Source organism: Mesoplodon densirostris, chromosome 14 (genome assembly GCF_025265405.1).
Source record: "Mesoplodon densirostris isolate mMesDen1 chromosome 14, mMesDen1 primary haplotype, whole genome shotgun sequence".
Classification (NCBI taxonomy): domain Eukaryota; kingdom Metazoa; phylum Chordata; class Mammalia; order Artiodactyla; family Ziphiidae; genus Mesoplodon; species Mesoplodon densirostris.
Window position 1 is genome coordinate 14,659,783 of NC_082674.1, and position 18,126 is coordinate 14,677,908.

Consider the following 18,126-nt stretch of genomic DNA (forward strand, 5'->3'; position numbering starts at 1 on the left):
TCTCCCTGGCCTGGGAGGACCGTCACCCCCAGCCAGGCCCTCTGCCCTTGTCTTACCTGACCTTCTCCAGGGCACCCTCCCCCCGTCTCCCCCACCTACCGTGCTGACAGCTGTGGGATGAAGGCTCTGAGCGCCTTCCTCCCAAATAGGCCCTGCTGTCCCATCCCCTCAAGACTGGGACCTTCCGTTGGAAAGTCTTACGGTCCTTGCTATTTGATTTTGTTTGTTTGTTTTCTATTGGTGGGCTTCTATTACCTTCCTCTCCACACACTACCCACCCATCCCCTGCTCTCCCTGACATGCCCCGCTGGCTCCCCCTTGTCCTCCAGATCTTGGGAGACCCTCGTGTAGAGACAAGGAACCACAGCTGCCTTCCAGGCTTCCACTCACCCACAAACCCAAACAACCAAGCGTGCAATTATAACTGCATCCTCCCTCCTAAATCAAATTTCCTTCTGACTGAGAGCTGGAAAGGCAGCTGGCGTGGCAGCTAGAGCCCCATCGACCTAGCCAAGAAGGCCGGCGTCCTCCAAAGGGGAGGAGCACCTGCCCAGACACACCTGCCCCGCTCTGACCCCAAGCCACACCCTCTGTGTTACCAAGCCCAGAGCATTACCATTGCGTGCCTGGGCTTCCTAGACTACAGCTCTCAGAAAATCAAAACTATATCTCAGTCACTTTACGCCCCCTCCAACCCCGCACATTCAGGCCTGGCACATAGCCGTGGTCAGCAAGTCTTGTTGAATGAACAAATGAATGAGTAACCATTTGGCCAGGCTCCTTGCTCTACACGCAGATTTCTCATTCTGGTGAGCCATCCAAACTCATGCTCTGCGTCCCGCGACTGGCTCTGTGTCTCGTCCTCTACGCTCTGTTCTCACTACCTACTGTACCAATGTTTGTGAACTGCCAAGTTACCCCTCTAGGATTTAAACTAAGCGGGACCAATTCTTTTGCCTTTCTTCACAAAACTTGCCTTTTCACCATTATCTTCCTTGGATTTGGACTCTCTCCAAACGGTCCGCCTCCCTCCTGAGTTGTAAAGCTGAGAAAGAGGTTAGGTTTGTAAGGCCAAACCATTAGGTTTTATCTGTTCGGATGGGAGTCTCTGAGAAGTTTGGCTTTTTGTTCTCGGAGAGGATCCTAAGTTTCAATGAGCCAGAAGGACAAAATGACGCCCAAAGCAGCCACTTCTCCTACGCACCGGTCATAGCTGCAGTGGGGTGTGACCACTGCTGGTCACCTTATGAGCACAGTTTAGGAGGTCTGTACTGCAGAGAAGACAGTCTTTACAATCAAGGTGGGAATTACCTGGCAAGAGCGTGGTGATCCAGGATGCTACTGCGGTCTCTGCACTTCCACTGGGAGGCTTCTCATCCTCTTCTGTTTACCAAGGTCTTTAAAAAATTATTATTGTTAAACACCTAGGACTGCAGGGTTCATGAGCTGCATGATAGGAAGGCTTAAGCTCAAGTCGTCTGAGTCCTGGAAGAGGATCAAAACCCAAGCTGAAGCTCCTTCCCGCCTGACTCCCAAGGCCATTGTTATTGTGCTTAGCTTTGGATAAACTTTCCTATGGAAGGGGACTGCTCACAGCGGTTCATTTTAAACGTGCTGGCTTAGCTCTGGCTTCATGTGTGAGCGCAGGCCTGTCATCATGCATTCCAGGTCACTCTCTGAAATGCATTTGTCTTTCCTCAGTGTTTCTCTGAGCCGGGGAGCAGACATTCCTCCGGCTCTGCATTAATCCAATTACTAAACACCTGCAGACATGCAATAACAGTTTGGGTGCCAAGAGCCTTAGAAATGGTTTTAGAGCCGAATGTAATCTGCTGTCCTGCTATCAGGAGTCACGTTACACACCTGCCAAGATCCAAGCCAAAAAAATAACATTCCCGGTTCTCACTCCAGGCAGGAATGCTCCGTGCACATTACAGAGACGGAGTGACAGGCACTTTAGCTTGACTGCCACAGAGCCCATTAAACATATTGAACTGCTCAGTGATTGTATCCAAAGTCACTTTAGCACTAAAATATTTAGAAGAAAAGTGTGACAAAACAGGATTTTTCTTCCAGGGACAGGTAAGGCAAAATCCTCCCCCACCAAAACCAACTCAGTGAATGTGATGACGCATGCTGATCCCCTGTGCTTCAGAACATGTCAGAGGGGGCTTCTTACAGCATAATCTCCAGGATGCGTCATGGCCACAAGGATGCCTGAAGGGAGAAAATACTCCCATCCCATTGCCTCATTCTACCTCACTGCAGAGCATCTTAAGTAATTTAGAAATTCAGAAGCCAAAGACACTCGATTTTCCTAAAGATCCTGCACTCGAGCCTAAGACCAGTGATGCATGGACGACTGTAATGATACCTCTTTCCAACACATCCACTTCTAAAAGAAATGAAAGAAGGCCTTGGCGAGTCTGTTGAACAACCCAAAACAAGCCTTGATTGAGAATTGTTCTTTTTTTTTTTCCTAGGCTGGTTTTGGAAAAATTCTACTGCTGCCTATGGTAAGAGTTAAATAAATCATTCACAGAAATCCCTTACTTCCATGCTTTTCACAAGAAGTTTCTCTACGACCAGAGATGCCATGTTATTTCATCTCCACCGACTTGAGCTCTTAAGGCTGGGGATGGTGTCTGCTCATTTCCACAGACTTGGGACCTGCAGAGAGCAGGTGTGGATTACAGTGGGAAATGTTCGCTGAATGTGTTCTTGGGTCAAGGGTCCTTTCCCATGATATGCATCACCCTGGGCTGAGCAGACATGCAAGTGAACATGAGGATGTCCTTTCCTTCCCTCGGTCACTTAGTCTACATAAAGAAACCACTGGAAAGATCAGTGACCGGGATATAAGAGAGTAGTAAGTATCCAGGGGAAGGAGGAAGAAAAGGGCACATCCTTTACACGGCCTCCTTTGAATTACCCGCCCTCGCCTCTGAACAAACCTCACTCCGAACCAAGATTTGCAAACTCCCTCAGGCAGCCTGCCACTTCCCATCTCAGACCCCTCATCCGGTGCTCCCGCAGCACTAAAATGTGACATGTGATTGGTCGCTGCATGTGTGAGTCTTGTCTTCCCAACGGGAGCATGAGCCCCCAAGGGCAGGAAGGGACATGTTTCTCACCTCTCTGGTTTGGCCTCTCCTAGCTCCAACAGTCCAGGCACTTAGCAAAGAGAGGGCCCCTCACGGTTTACTCTCCTTGGATTTTCTTTCTACAAAAATACACAGCTGAGACCCTCAGCTAACTTGGCTTCCAGCTATAGTCTAAGTCTTTGCCAGTCAAAGTGTGGTCCCTGGACCAGCAGCATCGGAACCACCTGGAAGCTTGTTAAAAATGCAGAATCTTAAGCCCCACACTAAACCCACTGTATCAGCCCCTGCATTTCAGCAAGATTCTCAGGAGATTCAAATGCATGTGAAAGGCTGGGGAGCCTAGTAAAGCTATCACCCCCTCTCAGAATGGGACCCTGCTGAACCCTGGGAATTCACTAGCTCTGGCAGAGTCCTCTGTGTGCTCCACGAGCTGCATGGCTCGATATGGCTCCCATGGTGGAGAAAGACACTGAGGATCCAAGGGGTCTGAGCTGGAAGAGAAGAAGAAGCAAACAACAGCATCTCCATCGTGTGCCTGAGAGGACCATTCGGTGTCCAGAGAGCACTAGTGCACCAGCCAGAGGCGAGGAGGCCAGAAGCTGGCTCCCGAGGAGCATTCCGAGACGAGACAGGGGGCTCAATCTCCCAGCCCCTCCCGTGCAGCCCAGAGTTCCCAGCCCACATGTAACCTTCAGCCCCTGCCCAGAGCAGTCAGCGTGACAGTAATAATAGTAGTCACAAGAAAATGCAACCTCGATCATGCTAACAACTTTTGAAAAGTAAAATGCTCGGGATATGATTTCAATTAAAACTCACGTTGTCTGACTTGTCTCTCTGCATAGCAAGAGTTCACCTCCTCTTGCCCCCTTACCTCCTCTTTTCAAAACGAAGGCGGACGGGAGGAACTGTGGTGATGGCTGCTCCCACCTTGAGGTGTGGGGCTCTGGATGCCCGACGTCACTTCCTATGCCCCGTCTGCTGAGCCCCCATAGCAAAAAAAAAAAAAAAATGGCCTTCATGCTGACCTCACCCCAAATAAATCCCCCAAGTTGTGGGCAGAGTCAGAGTCCCTTTCTCTCTACCCCGCCCTACTCCTCTTTGTGTGTGTGTGTGTGTGTGTGTGTCTCAGTTTATGAATAAACAATTCTAAAAGGAACCGCTCGTGCACAAATGGAAAGAGCCTCAATTCCTTGCCAGGGCTTGTCTCATGCAGACAGCCCCAGTGAGCTCCAGTGATTTTCCTCATTGGTGTTGAAAGTGGCTTTTTCTACATCAATTCTGATCACCCAGCAGGCGAGTGCCAGACAGCCAGACGGGGATGGGGAGGCAAAGGCCTCGTCAGAATCCTGGTACATACTCTCCCCAAGGAAACAGACTTGCTGTCACCCTGGAGATCTCTCATGCCCCTTTACAACAAGATGCTAAACAGAATACAATATACAAGGCCAGCATCAGAGCCATTAGGTTATGTGTAAACAATCATCTTATGCTTCTTAAGAAATTTATGAACTAATGCCACAGATACTTGTTGAGTGTTTGACCCTCTTTCTGAATCTTCTCATCCTTTCGTACCCAAGTAATGCCTATTCATTCTTTACAATCAGCTCAAATGTTATCTACAACAAAACTTTTCTACATTTGGTAGTATACAATAAAGATGTTAAAAATAAATAAATAAATATTATTGTTTAAGTGGGAAATTCCAAAAAAAAAAAACCTTTTCTAAATGCTCCCAAATTTCCCAAATGCTCTCCCATTCTGCTTGGGGTAAGTATCCTCCTTTGATGGGGGTTTTCAGGAAGTACAAAATTAGCAATTGTTGCTCAGATGGTTTCTGTCTATTACTGTGAGGGGAATTAACGGTGACTTTGAAATTCAAATGAAGTAACTTCTGTTATAATGTCATATATATGTTCCTGATAAACTTCACATTTTGTAAAACCACACATTAAAAGCGGCAGGGCTTTGGGGAAAATAAAGTTAAGAACAGACCCCCTCAAAATTTTAACCAGAGCACTAACAAAAATAGTAACAATTAGTAATACAAATAACAAAGTAGTTAAATCACCCCAGATCTTTACTCCTGGCATCAAAGCCACCCCATTCTTTACATCTTTAAGTTCTTTAATTTTTTAATTTAATTCCTTTAATGTCTGCCTTTGAGACACAGGTCCTGTAGGGCATTTCATCTAATAGAGATCAGTTTCAAGATGAAACATATAATTCAAGGTGTAAATCCTCTTCTTCAGTTAATTTTTTTTAACACTAAGGGAAATGTATTTGCAGCACCTTCCTTTGCATTTATAGCTTCCCCAAATAGTTTAAAACAGAAGAACGTGTACTGGTACTTAAACCCATCATATTAGTCACTTCTCGCTCTAAAGTAAAGTACGTGCAGGATTTTCAGCTTTTTTCTTAAGGTCTTTATATATCACAAAGGCTTTCTCTTTACTTGAGAACAAATGTGCCCTCCTTTCTAAAAACATTACAATGTTTTATGAAAAATCACCATTATACTGATACCATTTTTCCTATTAAAAGAAACATGTAACAGAATGGACTGTATAGGCACTTGCAACTAATACTATGTGAGTGTTTCAAATATCAACTGTGTGGTAGACATAAGAGGAAAAGAGCAAAAGGGACTTAACCTTGAAGAGGTGATTAAGCTAAGGCTATTAAGATGGGAAGACTATCCTGGATTATCTAGGTGGGTTCAACCTAATCACAAGGGTCCTTATAAGAGGGAGACAGAGTGCCAGAGTCATAGAGAGAGACACGGTGACAGCATCAGATGTGGGAGTCATGTGGGGCCACAAACCAAGGGATGCAGGCAGACTCTACCAGCTGAAAAAGCCAAAGAAACGGATTCTTCTCGAGGGCCTCCAATGGAAAGCTGGAACGCAACTGCTGGCCCACTTTAGACATCTGACCTCCGGAATTGCATGAGGATAAATCTGTGTTGTTTTAAGCCATGAACTTAGTGGTAATTTGTTACAGAAGCAATAGGAAACTAATACAGACAGTAAAACCACCACAGTAAGGTCAACATCAGTCTTTATGACCTCATCTATCCTATTTACCATCACCACCTCCCAGTTTTCAACTGAAGAAGCATTATAAAACTTTTTCACTGTGGGCACGCCACCTTAAGGGTTTTGCCAGTATGGTGTCATAGCAGATGCTCATGTACTCAAAGACTGAGACAAGAGAGTGATAAATACAATCAAAAAGGACTTTGTTAAATATTTAACATAAACTGAATAAATCCTTATACTTACTATATAAAGCCCCAAGTGAAATAATTCCTCAAGGTACGGCACTGAGTACTATTTAGATCAAAGGAGTCCATCTAGATACTGACTTCAGGTCTTAGCATCAATTATGTGCATAATAGGTATAACGGGGCCCCAAACTCAGTTTTATCCAATCTGGGAGAACTACTTATTACACTTGCAAAACTGCATTGCTACTACTCCCAAAGACCACCAAGCAGGCAGCAAATAGAGCCTCGTCCCCAGACTGAGTAAACAGGGAGAACCCATGTCTGGAGCCACCACCCAGGGGGCAGGGCCTCAACCTCACCTCCTTACTCCAAGCTAAGCCCACAGCTTCAGATGCCTTTTCTTTCCAGGATCAGAAGCAAGCAGCTTGAAGAAGTATGTAAAACACAATACACACTACAAAATATTACTCTCAAGCCAACTCTATCAACTTTCTACTGAACCTCTTTCCAATGAAAAACAGAAAACAGAAAGAGAAATGGCCAGAGACCTTTAGCACCTCCTCAAGGAAGCTTCTGAGGCCATTCTGACTGATCTCAGATTTCACGTAATTCATTGCCATGCTGCTGCAGGGGTGTTTTAATGCGGGGTTTCCTCTCCTATCTTTCTACCACTCTTTCCAGTTAAGGTATCGTGTCCATATTCTCGCCTTTCAGTATGAGACAGCAAAGCCTCAGTGATTCACTTCTCCTGTGTTGGGCAGCCAACACATTTCCAGATCAAAAACAGATTTAGTGAGGCGATGTAAAGTAGTCACTCAACAAACATAAAAAGCAGACCTGGGGCGTTTATACAAAGTCCAAACAGAAACAGGAACTTGGCTTACTTGATAGATCTGAGCTGTGGTTGGCAGAGCTCAAAATACACAGCCCTTTCTTATCTCACTCCGATTTCTCACCATGACTGCTCCTCTCACGCCCTAATATTTTCAGATGAGTCTAAGAGGGAAATTCAATTCTTTCCTCAAAGGTAGGAAAAGTGAGTTCTTTTCTCTTGGGACTCAGGAGCACCCCAACCATGCCGCCAACTCATTGGGTCACTCAGTGTTGCAGGGGCCCAACTGCAGCTCTCTGAAAAACATGGAGTGTGGTGGATTGTCTGCAAAGATGGTTGAAGAACGTGGAGGGTGGTGGATCGTCTGCAAAGATGGTTGAAGAACATGGAGTGTGGTGGATCGTCTGCAAAGATGGTGCCAAAAGTCCCTCCCCATCCTGGGAGCTCACGCCACTCTTCCTTCTACTTCCTCTCCTCTAAATGCCAGGCTGCCCTGTGACTTGCTTTGACCAATGGAATGTGGTGGAAACCAGTTCCGGGCCAGGCCCTAGGAGGCCAGGTAGCTTCTGCTTTCTATCTCTTGGAAGCCAATTTCTGAGTGAACACACTCAGGTTGACAACTGAATGATGAGTGGCTGCATGGAGAGAAAATGGCCACACAGAGGAGAACAAGAAAGAGGTGACTCTGCCAGCCCCCACATCATGATACCATCGCAGAGTCAGAAGCAAAGAAATGGTGGTGGTTGTTTAGCCAGTACATTTTGGGGAGATCTGTCATGTGACAATAGAAAAATGAAACAGAGAGGCTGTAGTGGGTGATTGCTGAGACCACTTCTTGTCCTAACATTCTTTTTTTTTTTAATTTATTTTTAAAATTTATTTATTTTTGGCTCTGTTGGTTCTTCGTTGCTCTGTGTGGGCTTTCTCTAGTTGCGGCGAGCGGGGACTACTCTTCGTTGTGGCACGCAGGCTTCTCAGTGCGGTGGCTTCTCTTGTTGCGGAGCACAGGCTCTAGGCACATGGGCTTCAGTAGTTGTGGCATGTGGGCTCTAGAGCACAGGCTCTGTAGTTGTGGTGCACTGGCTTAGTTGCTCCATGGCATGTGGGATCTTCCTGGACCAGGGCTCGAACCCGTGTCCCCTGCATTGGCAGGTGGATTCTTAATCACTGCGCCACCAAGGAAGCCCTTGTCCTAAAATTCTTGGCTTCTCATTGTTTCTCAACACAAAGTGCTCATCTGAAAGTGCAAAACTAAGATGTGATAAGTTGAGAGGACATTATTTCCAGAGACACCCTCCTACCTCCTCCCAGAGGGGCTCTGCCCTTATCCCACCAGGCATGACGGAGAGCTTAGAGGCTGAGCCGGCTTCCACCAAGCTTCGGCCCCTGGCATCCTCCCAGGAAGAGAGGGTCAGGAGGTGGGTATCCTAAACCTCAATGCCCAGAGCCCCAGACAGGGAAAGGAAGGAAGAAGTAAAATGGTTACAGAAAAATTGGGTGGATAACTGAAAGCGGATTATGCTGTAATAACAATGAGGATTGGATTTCATAAAAGCCTCGGTTCATAAGTTCATGGCCGGAAACAAGGTCCCCCCGAAGCAGCAAGTTCAGCAGTCTTGAAAAGCCAGCGCAACTTTCACATCTCTGCTTTCTCCGCCCTGTGAATAAGACCTGATGTGCGACTGCAGCTCAGCCGGACAACAGCCGAGAACACACAACTTGGCCCAGCGATGTGGGAAAGCAGTGCCCACCTGGTGTGACTTAGAGATGCCATCCAAAGAAAGGAGGCACAGGGTGCACCCCATCCCGGGCGCCAGTGATGGAGGAGAGATGGGGGGGGGGGGGAGACCAGCCACATCCTGGGGAAAAATAAAAACATTTAAAATGAGCCTCGACAAAAAGAGGTCAGAAGGGCGTTCCAGAAAACACCCCCAGCACACGTCTACAGTTTAGTGATTTCAGCGTTTAATGATGTCAGAGGTTGTTTCACAGGTTACCTGGCAGAGGTGGAAAGCCCGTGATTTGGGTAATAACAGCCTCATTGCCCAGGCTCTCCTTGCAGAGGAGCAGACCCTGGCTGCCAAGGAGTCCCTGGAGAGCAGCCAGCCTCTGCTCTGCCAGGCAAATGAGCCCACCGCCATCTTTCAAATCTGGACACCAGCTCATGATCCAAATGTGCAATGTAGGCACCAGTTCTTGATTCGGGATAACGTCCTAGAGCAATGGAAAGGCATGGAACTGGGACCCCACCCGGAGACGCGGGCACCAGCCAGATTTTGTCTGCTACATGACCTGGGACAAATCCTCTCTCCTCTATTGGTCTTCATCCCTTCCTCTGTAAGATGAGAGCGTCGGGCAGGATGATGGCTTAAGGAACCTTTCTAACACCGTCATTCTGTTTCTTTAAAATCATTTGATATATTTCCTTCTTTTCAAAAACTAACATGATGGGGCTTCCCTGGTGGCTCAGTGGTTGAGAATCTGCCTGCTAATGCAGGGGACACGGGTTCAAGCCCTGGTCTGGGAGGATCCCACATGCCGTGGAGCAACTAGGCCCATGAGCCACAACTACTGAGCCTGCGCGTCCGGAGCCTGTGCTCCACAACAAGAGAGGCGGCGATAGTGAGAGGCCCGCGCACCGCGATGAAGAGTGGTCCCCGCTTGCCACAACTAGAGAAAGCCCTCGCACAGAAACGAAGACCCAACACAGAAAAAATAAATAAAAATTAATTAATAAACTCCTACCAACAACATCTTAACATGAGGTTGCCTGCAGTAAATTTCTATGCTCCCCTCCTGGGGGAGATTATTTCATACTGTTTCCCTTGTTGTGAACATTATAACAGCACAGAGTACAAAATACCTGTCCTTAAAGGCAGGACTGTGATGGTCGAAACAGAGGGACCAGGAATTCATGTAGGGCCTCACTAATGACTGAATGCGTTGGTAGTTTCTTTGTATTAAGGCTTTTTGGTCAGATACTGTGGTCAGTGCACTTTCTTTTTGGGACCTGGGAGGTGTTTTTTATTGAGATGTTCCTTGTGGCATAGAATATGAATAATTCAATGTTGTAAGTGTCCCAAGGACACTTGAAAAGAAGGAAGCTTATCCGTAAGGACATATAGTGGATCACTAATGTAAAAATTCAACCTTGTTTACCCCAGAACTCTAGGTCCTTATTCATGTTTTTCCTGTTTCATTCTTATTACTGCCTACTTAAACTGTTATACATTATAAACTATTAGAATTCAACTATGTTAAAATTTAGCACGATGGTAGTGTTGATGATTTTTCCTCAGGCTCCTAAGTTTTAGCACTACCTGTGTAGATGCTATATTATTCATAACATACAAGTTTATCCCATATTTTCATTATTAATCCATTCTTTGATCAATATAGAATGACCCTTTGAGCCCCCCTATTGAATTAATTTCTGCTTTATCTGATATCAGAGTCAGCCACCTGATTTCTTCTGTTTTTTTCTTCCCCCTAATACACTACTGCTTATCATCTTATTTGTAATCCTTTGGTGTTATTTTGCCTCGACTGGTCTATTATTACCATTCAATTTAATTTAAAACAATCTGAGTGCTTTTTTTTCCTTGCAATATCAATCTGTTATATTTGATCTTGCTTCTGTCATGTAACTTATTTTGTACTTTTTTTTTTTTTCTGTTTTCTTGCCATTTCTTTCAACCGGGGAGTTTCTTCTGCTGGTCATTTATTTTTATCTTGCTGCATCTTTACTGTTTCCTCTTTTAGAAATTCTCACTGTGTGTTTTTTGGTCTCCAAGATCTATTTCCCACACCTCTTCATCAATCTCTTGTCATTTTCCTTCTAGTTTTTCCTTAGAGTTCAGGAAGACTTTTTCACGCTCTTGTCTCCTCATTTCTTCTACAATATCCAGCCAGCCATTCACTCTTCCAAACATGATTTTAAATTTTTTAATAAAATACTTCTTCCGGATAAGGTATGGACTCACCTTAGTTTTCTCCTTGTCAATGATGTGGTCCACAGGCCCTGCTCCCTATGGAGTTGATGAATATGCATCAAATACTTTCTCAAATGTTCTTGGGTTCTGACAGTAAAGTGATTCCAGACAAGTGGCTCTGAACTGTCAGGGTCTTTGGCAGCCAAGCCGCTTCCTGACATGGAGGACGCCCTCGGGGGCCTGCAGTGCTGTCCTGTCCGGTTGCCTCACAGAACCTCCCCTCTTCCTGCGGCGAGTGCTCAGTCTCCTACGTCAGCACTCGCAGAGGTCTTCCAGGGTCTCCTCCTACTCACGCCTTAGTCAAGACTTCTTGGTTGAAAGTGGAAAGTGGCCAAAAATCCAGCTCAAACCGGATTAAGGAGGGTCATGGGGGATGCAGCAGAATGACCAGGTTAGAACGGAGACTTCTGTGATCACTAAGCTCCAGAACCAGGGCTCTCTCGGGACCACAGTCTAGTCCTTTATTCATAGGGTGGCACAGAGTTAGGAGTCAGACTGCCTGGGTTCAAATTATTTCTCCACCACTTATTAGCCCTGTGACCTTTGCTTACCTTGGTTTCTCTACCTACAGAGTAGTTGGAATACAGTAACTACCTCATAAAACTGTTGTATGGATTTAAGGAGGCAACGTCAGCCTATTACAGCATCTGGCACAGAATAAGTGTGATAATGTCACCTCACATTGGCTCACATTCAGGTAGGATTGAAGGTGGCATTTGGGAGAACCCCTTATGCATCCTCCTGGTGGAAACTTTAACAAAAGAAGCTCCATGCACGTTAAAGACAACAAAACAGGGAAAACAACTCAACCCGACAACAGAGTGACGATTGGGAGAACTAGCATCCTGAGCAGACGGTGTCAGGAAGCAGAAAGAGTCACACCCGAGTGACAGTTGGGAGCTTCATCTCAGCACAGACGGAGACACAGGATCCCTTGGCTGGGCCCCAGGTGGGTGTTACCACTTCTACCAGGAACGAAGCTCTGGGCCTCCTTCTGTTGCTGATGGGGAACAGCGCTGCTGTGCCCCCTCCACCTGGATTAGCTCTCATTTACATCTTGTCTTAATCAAGGCTCTTTGGTTGAAAGTAACAATAATCCAAATCACACTCTATGAAGGGGACAGTAAAGAGCGGAAAGGATGGGAATAGACTGCGGGCTTCATGAGCAATGAGACCTCGGGACTCAGTATCCTGAGGATTTCCATAGCATCTCTCTCTGCTCATCTTGAGGGTGCCTTCCTTCTCTTAGACAAGCTCCCCCAGGTGGCAGAGGCATTGTTGTGGCAACATCGTCTACTCTGTAACCTAAGAGTGGCAGCTCCCATTAAAAAATAATAAATAGGGCTTCCCTGGTGGCACAGTGGTTGAGAGTCCGCCTGCCGATGCAGGGGACACGGGTTCGTGCCCCGGTCTGGGAGGATCCCACATGCCGCAGAGCAGCTGGGCCCGTCAGCCGTGGCCGCTGAGCCTGCACGTCTGGAGCCTGTACTCCGCAATGGGAGAGGTCACAACAGTGAGAGGCCCGCGTACCGAAAATAATAATAATAATAAACAGACTTTTTTTTTTTTTTTTTACTTTTTGGCCATGCCATGCGGCATGTGGGATCTTAGTTCCCCGACCAGGGATTGAATCCGTGCCCCCTGCAGTGGAAGGGTGGAGTGTTTACCACTGGACCTCCCCGGGAAGACCACTGTGTTTTTTTCTTTTTTTTTTTTTTTTTTTTACTTAGAAGGACCTACTATATAACACAGGCAACTCTGCTCAATATTGTGTAACAACCTAAATGGGAAAAGAATTCAAAAAAGAATAGATACATGTATATGCATAACTGAATCACTTTGCTGTACACCTGAAACTATCGTAACATCGTTCATCAACTATTCTCCAATATAAAATAAAAAGTTAAAAAAAAATAAAAATGATAACAATAAACAGACGGGCCTTCTGTGCTGGCCCTTCCCGCCTCCTGCAGGCCCATGCTTGGAGACCAGGGCTCCAAATATGGGTGCCTCAAGTGCTCCCAACCTGGCTGACTGGTGCCGCTACTAAGCTGGGACAGTTGTCTTCCCACCCACTCTGTCTGTCTGCTCCCTCTAGGGCTTGTCACCATTCTCCCAGGGTGCTTGGACAGAGCCCCAGGGCCAGCCTGCAGTGACAGCAGGGTCCTGGTCTCCCCAGCCCCTTCTGATCTGAACCCTGATGCCTGGCTCATCTGCCTCCTGCATTTATTATAAAAATAATAATAACAAACAGAGGAAATATACCAGTTATAAAATAAATAACAGGAATGTAATATATAGCACAGGGAATATAGTCAATATTTCATAATAACTTTATATGGTATATAATCTATAAAAATATCAAATCGCTATGTTATATACCTAAAACTAATATTGTAAGTCAACTATATGTCAATAAATTAAAAAAATAATATAGATGATAATAATAATAAACAAATGAGCTGACTGACCTTGAACCAACCACAATAGCCAAGGCAATGGGGAGCTGTGTTTGTCATCCCCCGCTTCAGAACCACAGGTTTGGTGTAAGGAGGAAGCCGTTCCCACAAAGAAGGGGATGCTCTTTTAAGAAGATAAACAGTCAACAACAATACCTCCTTCATACTCAGGTATGAATTCAGCAGGTGAATCAGCAACCCTAGCATTCAAAATATTTAACAAGTAATACAGCTTGGCCAATCGCAGTGGCCACTGACACCAGATTCTGGAGACCTCTCTATATTGTATCACGTATTGTCCTGTTATTTGCTGGATTGCAGGGAGACTAAAGGGTTTCCAGAGGAGGGAACCATCTAGATGACAAGGATAGCACGAGAGCACTCAAGAGGCTCTGGGAAGAGGCTGTCTACACATCAATATGAAAGTATTTCAACATTTCACAATCAGTGGTCATTTCACCATATACTGGCTACATTTGGTTCCACAGACATCGCCTCTAACCAAATTCCCCCAAGTGTCTAGCATGTGGATGGCACCAGTCACTGTTCACTCATGTCGATAAAGATTTCTTTTCCCTTTTTGGCACATTCTGTTGATTGTTCCAAGGTGAATCTGAGAGGGAATAAACATTGGCTTCTCATGTTAACAGCTTGCCTAGAAATCTCTGGAATTTTTAAGATAAACTTTTTCATTAAAAACCAAGCTTCATGGATGCCTAGAAACTCAGGAAACTGGTCTGGTCCCTGAACCTGAACGTGTATCTGCTCTCAGGATGCCCAGGGACACTGGGAAGAAATCTGAAGTCAGTATTTCAGAGCAAGTGTTCTTTGCATCATTGTCCATCCAGAGAAGTGAGTCTCAACCATCTGAGGTCACTGCCTGTAAAATCTAGTGAAAACACAGATATGGGTCTTTTAAGGTTTTGCTGTGTTTATTTTGTCATTATTATTTCATTATTTTGCTTGAGATTTACCAAAACTGAAAAGCAGAACTGAGTATTCCTCATAACCCACTAATTGTTCTACAGACAAACCTTTCTGTTCCTTCTTAATCTCAACTGGACTCAGCCCAACTGGAATGAAGTAATGAACTTTATCGAGCTGATTAAACTTTCCTGCCACACACATCCATTCCCTCCTCATTCCCCAAATGACCACATACTTTACAGAAAAAAAGACCACAACTGATATCTCTAAGATATTTCAACTCATTTAAAAAAATATAATGTCTTTCCAGGGGCCATTATTTCTCTGTTTTTCTGTCTCCTTCAGAACTATCAGAATTCTCTGAATTTTTCCCATAAAGGCACCTTCAGCATGAATGGGCTATTTTATTTTCACTGTGTTATAGGCTATAGAATCAATTTTAAAAACAATAAAAAGTTTTATTTGTTAGCAAAACATGGAAGTGCTTGGAGGTTATTTCAGGCATATATAAAATTCCTGTTTAAAAATAGAGGAAGCCCAGATGCTTTAGAAAGTGCACGGGGGCCTCCCTGGTGGCGCAGTGGTTGAGAGTCCGCCTGCCGATGCAGGGGACACGGGTTCGTGCCCCGATCCCGGAGGATCCCACATGCCGCGGAGCGGCTGGGCCCGCGAGCCATGGCCGCGGAGCCTGTGTGTCCGGAGCCTGTGCTCCGCAACGGGAGAGGCCACAGCAGTGAGAGGCCCGCATACAGAAAAAAAAAAAAGAAAAAAAAAAGAAAGTGCACGGAATAAAGTGGAAAAGAATACCACATCTTCTGAGAAGCATTACCCAGCTTTTCCTTTGTCCATGATGCACTGGCCATCCTGTTAATGATGTCCGCTGGGCCCTCACCAAATCCACCTTTCCTGTAGCCATCAAAAGCCTGGGTTCAAGGTCTTTCCTTCATAAACCTCAGATGAAAGTTCTGCTGCAGACCATGTGATTCCAGAGAGCATTGTCCAGGGTTTTGGAGGACAGATGCACACACCACAGGACCATCCTGCTTAGCCTAATGGGGTCAGCTTCCCACACAAGTATCCAGAGACAGCTAGGTATGACTCATGTAATTCACAGAGTATTAGGAGCTTTTTGCTGATCTGGTCACTATTCCTCTTCCAGTCTTATTTCATCTTACACCCTCCACGTTGGACCTTGAACACATCAAATGTCTCTTTCACACACACCAACACACCACATGTTTCTCCTCATTCTCTTTTGTCTTCTGAAATCCCCTTCTTCCACTTTACCTTTTGAAACATTAACACAGAATCCGCTCAGTAAATAATACAGAGCTGGGTACATGATTACCATCCGATTGATTAGCAGTTGCTCTCGTCAGCCTCATCACCACCACCACGACCCACCATAATGCTCACAATCATTATCCTCAAAGGTGCAGTTCAAATGCCCCACCTTCTGCGAAGCCTTTCCTGATCTTCTAGTCAGAATTAACTGTACCACCCACCCATACCCAGGGCTTCTTTGTCTCATGGCATCAGTGACTTCACTTGCATTTTAGTCATTTTATTGTTGTCATTGCGATTGTTATCGTTGTTATACATAAGCTCCCCCACTTGTGTCTACTCACCCTGAGAACAGGAACCACATCTGACATTGTAGAATGCCCACCCACATCCTGCTCATGCTTTATTCTCTCCCCTAATGGGCACCTGATAAACATCAGTTGATTCGGATTGGTTGTCAATAAGACTTTCTCATTTTGTTGATGTTTTAATACTTGATCTGGGTTCTTGGTTTTGCTGTACTGCATCTCGTATTCTGTGACTACTTTTGCAGAGTGAAACATGCTTAGCCTTTATTTTTATTTCAGAAATTTTCATTTCATTTTATTTCAGAAATTTTTATTTCAGATTTTTATTTCAGAAATTCATTCTGAGGCTGATACATTAATGTTCTCAATCCATAGCAGAATGTGGCTAGTCTGAAATGAACTTCTTGCTGTTCAAATGTGCTTTCCTTTTGGATCCACATAGAAATAAAAGGCTAGGTTGCTCTTGATACTTTCACCGGATATCCTCTGACCCCTAAATTAATTTAAGTTTACTGTAGGAAGCAGTGGAAGGTTTGTTTGGGCTTCAAGTCCCAAAACCTAACCCCCTAACTCTCAGCCCCAAACTACACAGGAAATTTCTAACAATGAATCAAGAGTCAAAAGTACATTTATGACAGAGCCAAAGAAAAGACTGGGAATGACCAATAGGATCATTTTTATTATAATTTAAAGATAATCTGTCAACACAGCAAAAACCTAGTTATTGGCTGCACACTGTAATGCTGTAATTCTTTACAAGAAAACTCACTTGTCTCATCTTTATTCTCAGCTACTTCAGCAAGAGCTATACTCCCTGGAATTGGAGGTACAGAGAACACACTGACCTCCCTGGGCCAATTTCTAAACCATAGGATTCATTACCCAAGGTTCAGCTTAAATCATTTGCCTTTATCTACTCTCTACCAATCCTCACGTTCAGATCTTACCTCTATACAGTTGACTCAAATTTGTAATTTAAATCCAGCTTCATCAAGCTCAAGACCATATACCAACTCAATATCTCCAACTGCATAATCCACAAGGACTCACAATCAAATGTCCAAAACCACGTCCAAAGCTCAGTCTTCAAAGTAGTTCCCCCACACCAGACTGACCTTATTATGATTATTCCATGTCTCCCAGGCTGGAAGTCTCAGAGGCCCTCTCGAGACTTTTTTTTTTCTTCTTTACATCCAGTCAACTGTCATAGTTTATAATTCCTGAACCATACTTTTAATTCAAACTATGCAGCAGTTCCCTAACTATCTCTTCAAATTACTACTTGTATGGCTACTCTTAAAAGATAGCTCTGGTCATGTTAGTCCCCTGCTCAAAAACTTTCCATGGCTCCCCATTACCTCCTCAGTTTAGCATCCAAGGCTGGCCAAATCACCCTAATCTCCCATTGCTTCTATGCTAATCACAGAAGCCTTATATTACAGTTACACATATTCTCTATGAAGGCATGGTCTATGTTTTCTTCATTTCTGCACTCCTCATAGGCTGACACTGAGCTGTCAGTAAGTATTTGATTTGAATCTCATATGCTTATCTTGATTCCAGAGCCCTATGTCTGGACCCACTCAAATGAAACCTTCCTTTCTTCATATACCATATTGTACTTGATCCAGATTCCCCTAACAGGAATTTCTGATAATTTGGGCAGAAGCTAGCCTAGAGTTTATCTTTAAATTAGCTACCTGTAAAGTAAATTAATAGTATAAGTTAGCTAGCAGGACACATGTTTTATCTACTTAAAAATAAACATTTTAAAGCAATGAGAAGGACTTTTTACACTCAATCTGTTTACTTTTTAATATATACTTTTCTTATACCTATCCAACCCTGAATGCACCTTAAGTGAATCAAGATGCACTTCTTGTTAAACATTTTATAATCAGACCGATCCCACTCTATGGATTCAAATCAGTGAGCTTTACTGTGTGTATAATGGTTATCTAACGATTCCTCTTTCTTTGACCTTCTACTTTTCA